This window comes from Curcuma longa, chromosome 2 (genome assembly GCF_044706935.1).
Source record: "Curcuma longa cultivar G26 ecotype Majalengka, Jawa Barat chromosome 2, ITB_CL_G26_1.1, whole genome shotgun sequence".
Classification (NCBI taxonomy): domain Eukaryota; kingdom Viridiplantae; phylum Streptophyta; class Magnoliopsida; order Zingiberales; family Zingiberaceae; genus Curcuma; species Curcuma longa.
Genome location: NC_133862.1, coordinates 16827045 through 16833279, shown reverse-complemented (window position 1 = coordinate 16833279; position 6235 = coordinate 16827045). Strand labels below are relative to the sequence as shown.

Sequence of the window (6235 nt, the reverse complement as noted above, 5' to 3'; positions counted from 1 at the left end):
CTTCTTTAGTTCACAAGGATGGCAAAGCAAAGGCATAATATGTGAAGAACCTTCATGAGCAAGTAAAAGCTGAAATTGAGAAGAAAATGGAGCAATATGCGAATAGAGCCAATAAAGGGAGAAAAAGAGTTGTCCTTGAACCCGGTGATTGGATGTGGGTTCATATGAGAAAGGAAAGGTTTCCTGCCCAAAGGAAATCAAAGCTTCAACCAAGAGGAGATGGACCATTCCAAGTGTTGGAAAGAATTAATGACAATGCTTACAAAATTGACTTGCCCGGTAAGTATAGTGTTAGTGCAACATTTAATGTGGCTGATTTGCATCCTTTTGATGTAGGTGATGAAGATCTAAATTCGAGGACGAATTCACCTAAAGAAGGAGGGAATGATGTGGACCAAGGACGGGATACAAGCTTACAAGACAAAGCCAAGGAGGAAGAGGCATTGAAGGGAATTGGAGGACCCATGACAAGATCCAAGACTAAGAGAATGACGCAAGCTTTGGAAGGCGTAATAATGGAGCTCAAGGAAAGGAGGATCAATGCACTATGGAGGCAACAACTAAATGGATCACATTCCTTCAACTTGAAGTGAAATTGAGCCAACATGTAGACAAAACTTGAAGGCCCAAATCTACATGATCCAAGATGCATTCAAGGGCTACAAGTGTCCAATTTTCGTAGGTATTTTTGGGAGAATTTTTTGAAGTGACTTTTGATGTCTTTTGTTGGATTTTTAATGCTTTTTGGGAGTTCCTAAGCTAGGATTAGGGAATTGTGGGAAATAAATGTCATGCATGCATGCATGATAATGGTGCATAATTAGTGCCTAGTGGGTCTTAGTGGATATTAAAAGCTTAGTGGGAAGTGTGGTAGCGGTTAATGTTTCAACCTCTACTAAGTCTATATATAGGAGAACTCTTGTAGCATGTTGAGTTTAAATGAAATCAGAGTTTTCTCTATTGTGAGAGCTTTCTTTGGTTCTTAGGCAAAGAACTAATCTTGATCTTATCAAGGCAACTTGTGGCGATCAAAACCCCCATGATTTATCCACTCACCTTCTCATCTTTCTTGAGTGTGGCGTCAATATCCTTCCCTACATCTGAATTTCAAGGCGATCCATTCCAAGGTGCTTATCACTCCGCCTTCCAAGATCCTTCAACAAGATGTCAAAAAAGAAATTAGAGTAGATACAGTAATTGAATTTTGCAAATTAGTTGACATGGAGTTTGAGAAAAAAGATTTGCAAGGCATATGTATTGAAGATGGGGATATTGTTGAAGAGCTAGTTGGCTTCTCTTGATTTCCTTCTTTCACAAGAATGCCTACATTTAAATCATAATAATCTACTATTTCTTTGGTTCCATCAGTTGAAATCTCAATTTGTATTTGCTCATGTCCTTCTAATATAACCGAAGTATCTGTATTTTTATATCCTTGGATAAATCTATTTGATGCTTCATCATGTTTGTTGAAGCTAAAAGGCTTGGTGCTTTCTTTGAAGGAGAAGCCTCTTGTGTAATGGAAGCATCGACACATTCGAAAGCATTGGCAAGAACTTGATTGAGCAACCTGCCAACCACGACACCGAGATAAAGACTTGGATCACTGACTATTTCATCAACAACTTCATTCTCATCATATATTGGTTCACTAGTTGATTTGGTCTCGTCTTTATCAAGATGAATAAATTGGGACATCGAGTCAATACAAGGCGAGACGATGGAGACTGGGGCGTCATTGATAGATAAACCAGGTTGCTGATTGTCATCGGACAAAGTGGGTTTCTGGTCTTTGATCAACACTTCATCTAGGTCTATCTCCTCTTCGTCAGCATCATCACAAACTGGATCACCAAATATTTCAGTCTTGTAGTCATCTCCGTCGCCACCTTTGTTCAGACGATCAGGAAAGATTGATTATACTCAATGTTGTCAAGGTTTGCATCCTCATGGTTGTCTCTGTCGTAGGAGGAAGGGGAATGTAGAGGGGTTGTGGAGTCGACATTTTCTTAAAGTTGTAGGTGGTGGGATGGTTGATCAAGTATTCCTCGAAACCAAACTTGCGCTTCGACATCTCTGCTTGATTAGAAATTAATGATTTTTCAAAAGGGGAATAAAGGAACTTATGATCTTTACGATCTTGCGCCGCTAAACGCTATAATAACTTTGTGACTTGTCTTTGTGGATCTTGGAGTATCTCGTCTCAAGTGCTACGATCACGGTGCGAGGCTTTCTCAGTCGAAACCTATCTGTCACAATGACGATCACGACCACAACGACAATCCATCGAATCTAAGAGCTGACTTTTACGATCTTGCACCGCTAGATGCTGGGATAACTCTGTGACTTGTCTTTGTAAATCTTGAAGTATCTCATCTAGAGTGCTATGATCACGATGCGAGGCTTCCTTAGCTGGAACTTACTTGTCACAACCATGATCATGACCACGATGACGATCCATCAAATCTAAGAGCTCTAATACCAGTTGACGTCGGATGGGAAAGCGATTATCTTGCAGACAATATTGATCCGTTGGTTCGACTGCAAACACTGGAAATAATCTTCTAAAACCTATTGATTCAAAAGAATAACAAGAGATAGAGATATAAACGATATTGCCAAAAATATTATTAAACCAAAACTTCTTGCTCCTAAACATCAACTCATAAAATGTTACCCTAAGAAAGAATCCTAATAAAAAGGAAATTTTTTTTTAAAAGACTCGAAGTCCTAAAAATCTTAAACGGACATAAAATCCTCAAATATAAAATCCTACGATAAATCCTTAATAGACTCAAAATCCTAAACGGACTTAAAATCCTCAAATAGAAATTTTCAAAACTACTCTAAATACTAATAACTCTAAAAATTACTAAAAATAAAAATTATCAAAATTAATAATAAAATCTTTGAATCTCCCTGCATCATTCGTGCCAGATTGAAAGAACTCATCCTCGAGTTTAAAATAGTATCAGATGGTCGTCCAGGAGGAAGTTCCTCAACATCAATTCGATAGAATCCATCGGCATCTCCATTGTCATTGCGTCTGCTACTTGTCGCAACTTCCAGATAGGCGAAGCGGCTTGCTCCTTGATTACTGCAATGACCTGCGACCACAACCTCGAATGCCGGATACAATGATGCATAATGAGCACCGCCACCATGCATACAATCATTGCGCTCACCACCGTCATTGTCACCGCCACATTCCCCATGATTACTAGAGCTGGACCTAGCGGATCCGAGGAGCCGCTACCCACCTCCCAAGTAACATAATGATTGAGACTCGGAGCTCCGCCTTCCAAGATCCTTCCGCAGGATGTCAAAAAAGAAATTGGAGCAGCTATAGTAATTAAAGTTGGCAAATTAGTTGAAATGGAGTTTGAGAAAAAAGATTTACAAGGTATATGTACTAAAGAGGGGGATATTGTTGAAGAGCTAGTTGGCTTCTCTTGATTTCCTTCTTCCACAAGAATGCATTTATTTAAATCATAATAATCTACTATTTCTTTGGTTCCATTAGTTGAATTCTCAGTTTGTATTTGCTGATGTCCTTCTAATACAAGTGAAGTATCTGTATTTTTTGTATCCTTGGATAAATCTATTTGATGTGCATCATGTCTGTTGAAGCTAAATCATCTGAATGGTCAATAAAGTTCTGACAAGACTTCGTGCTTTCTTTGAAGGAGAAACCTCCTATGCAATGGAAGCGTCAACACATCCAAAAGCATTGGCAAGAGATTGATTGAGCAACGTGCCAACAACAACACCAAGACAAAGAATTGGATCATTGACTGTTTCATCGACAACTTCATCCTCGTCGTATATTGGCTCACCAATTAACTGCATCCTCATGGTTGTCTCTATCATAGGAGGAAAGGGGAACGTAGAGGGGTTATGGAGCTGACATTTTCTTGAAGTTGTAGGTGTTGGAGTGGTTGATCTAGTATTCCTTGAAACCAAACTTGCACTTCGACATCTCTCCTTGATTAGAAATTAACGATTTTACAAAAGGCGAATAAAGGAACTTACGACCTTTAAGATCTTGCATCGCTAGACGCTAGAATAACTTTGTGACTTATCTTTGTAGATCTTGGAGTATCTTATTTCAAGTGATATGATCATGGTGCGAGGCTTTCTCAGCCAAAACTTGTCTGTCACAACCACAATCATGACCACAACGATGATCCATAGATTTAAGGTTTACGATCTTAAGACCGAGTTTTCCAAGAAAAAAGATGCTAGTTCTCCATTGGTTAAAGGTAACGAACCTATACATTCTTCAAGGAACAGAGATATTAAATGCTTTAAGTGTTTGGGAAGGGGACATATTACATCACAATGTTCAAACAAAAGAATTATGATTTTGAAAGAAAATGGTGATATTGAAACTGAGAGTGAGTTTGAAGATGATAGTGCCTTGCCACCAATATTGGAAACTGATGTAGAAGAGCATCCCATTGAAGGTGAAGCCCTTGTCACTAGGCGTGCTTTAAATGTGCAAATGAAGGAAGAATATGAAGAACAACAAGAGAACATATTTCATACATGTTGCCACATCAAAGAGAAGGTATATAGTAAGATTATTGATGGGGGAAGTTGCACTAATGTAGCTAGTACTCTCTTGGTTGAGAAATTATGCTTACCTACCACTAAACATCCTAAACCTTATAAACTACAATGGTTGAATGATTGCGGGGAAGTTAAGGTCACTAAGCAAGTGTTGGTTTCATTATCCATTGGTAGGTATCATGATGAGGTTCTTTGTGATGTAGTGTCAATGCATGCAAGTTATTTGCTTTTAGGTAGACCATGGCAATTTGATAGGAAGGCCATGCATGATGGGTTCAAAAATAAGTATTCTTTTATGATGCATGGTAAACTTGTAACTCTTGTACCATTAACTCCTAAGCAAGTATATGAAGATCAATTGAGGATCAAAAATGAGAGTGAAAAAAGAAAAGAGTGTGAGAAAATAAAAAAACAAAAAGAAAAAGAGTGTGAAGAAAAAGAGTGAGAAAAGAAAGAATGGAAAAAAAAGAGTGAGAAAATAAAAAGTGTGGATGAGAGGAGTGAAAAAAAGAATGAAAAAGAAAAAAAACTTCAAGAGCAAGAGAGTAAAAAAGTGAGCTTTTATGCAAAAGAGAGAGGTTAAGAGAGTTTTTTTATTCTCAACAGCCGATGATTTTACTTTTATACAAGGAGGCTTATTTCAACACTAACAATCTTAACTCTTCTTTGCCTAGTGTTGTTAAATCTCTTTTGTAGGAGTTTGATGATGTATTTCCTGATGAGGTTCCTGATGGATTGCCACCACTTAGGGGAATAAAACATCAAATTGATTTCATCTCGGGAGCAGCAATTCCTAATAGACCGACCTATAAGAGTAATCCAGCGGAGATAAAGGAGCTTCAAAAGCAGGTTGATGAGGAAAGGATACGCCCGAGAAAGTTTGAGCCCTTGTGCTGTTCCTGTTTTGCTTGTGCCTAAAAAGGGTGGAACTTGGAGAATGTGCATTGATTACAGGGCTATCAACAAAATTATGATAAAGTATCGTCATCCTATTCCTAGATTAGATGATAAGCTAGATGAACTACATGGTTCTTGCATTTTCTCTAAAATTGATTTGAAGTCTGGCTATCACCAAATTCGAATGCGAGAGGGAGATGAATGGAAAATTGCTTTTAAAACTAGATATGGTTTATACGAATGGTTAGTCATGCCATTTGGGCTAACTAATGCACCTAGTACATTCATGAGATTAATGAACCATATTTTGCGTGCTTTTATTGGGGACTTTGTTATAGTATATTTTGATAACATCTTGATTAACTTGATGAGATATTATTAGTGGTATAATAATCTATCTTTGGTTTCACCGCTTGTTGTTTCGTCTGGTTTAATAATACCGCTTATCCTAGTGAGTTTTACGGGCCTACTGGGCCCGAGGCTTCTCAAGCTCAAGCATTTACCTTTCTAGTTAGAGACCAACGTCTTGGAGCTAACGTAGGATCCGCCCAAGGACCTACGGGTTTAGGTAAATATCTAATGCGTTCCCCCACCTTAAATGAGAGATTATTTTTGGAGGAGAAACTAGGTTTAATGAATAATTCCCCTTTCTTGTAAGTATTCTCTTATTTTATTGCTTGTGTATTCTCCACTAATATCGGATCTTAGGATTTTAATATTGTCATTGTATTGTTTTGAGATATAATTGTTATAGCTTTTAGAAGCC

At 38.0% G+C, this 6235-nt stretch overlaps 1 pseudogene; it reads left to right on the top strand.

Moving 5' to 3' along the window:
* Nucleotides 1-4360: 4360 nt before the first annotated feature.
* Nucleotides 4361-5851, top strand: LOC141821726 (uncharacterized; annotated as a pseudogene).
* Nucleotides 5852-6235: the final 384 nt, after the last annotated feature.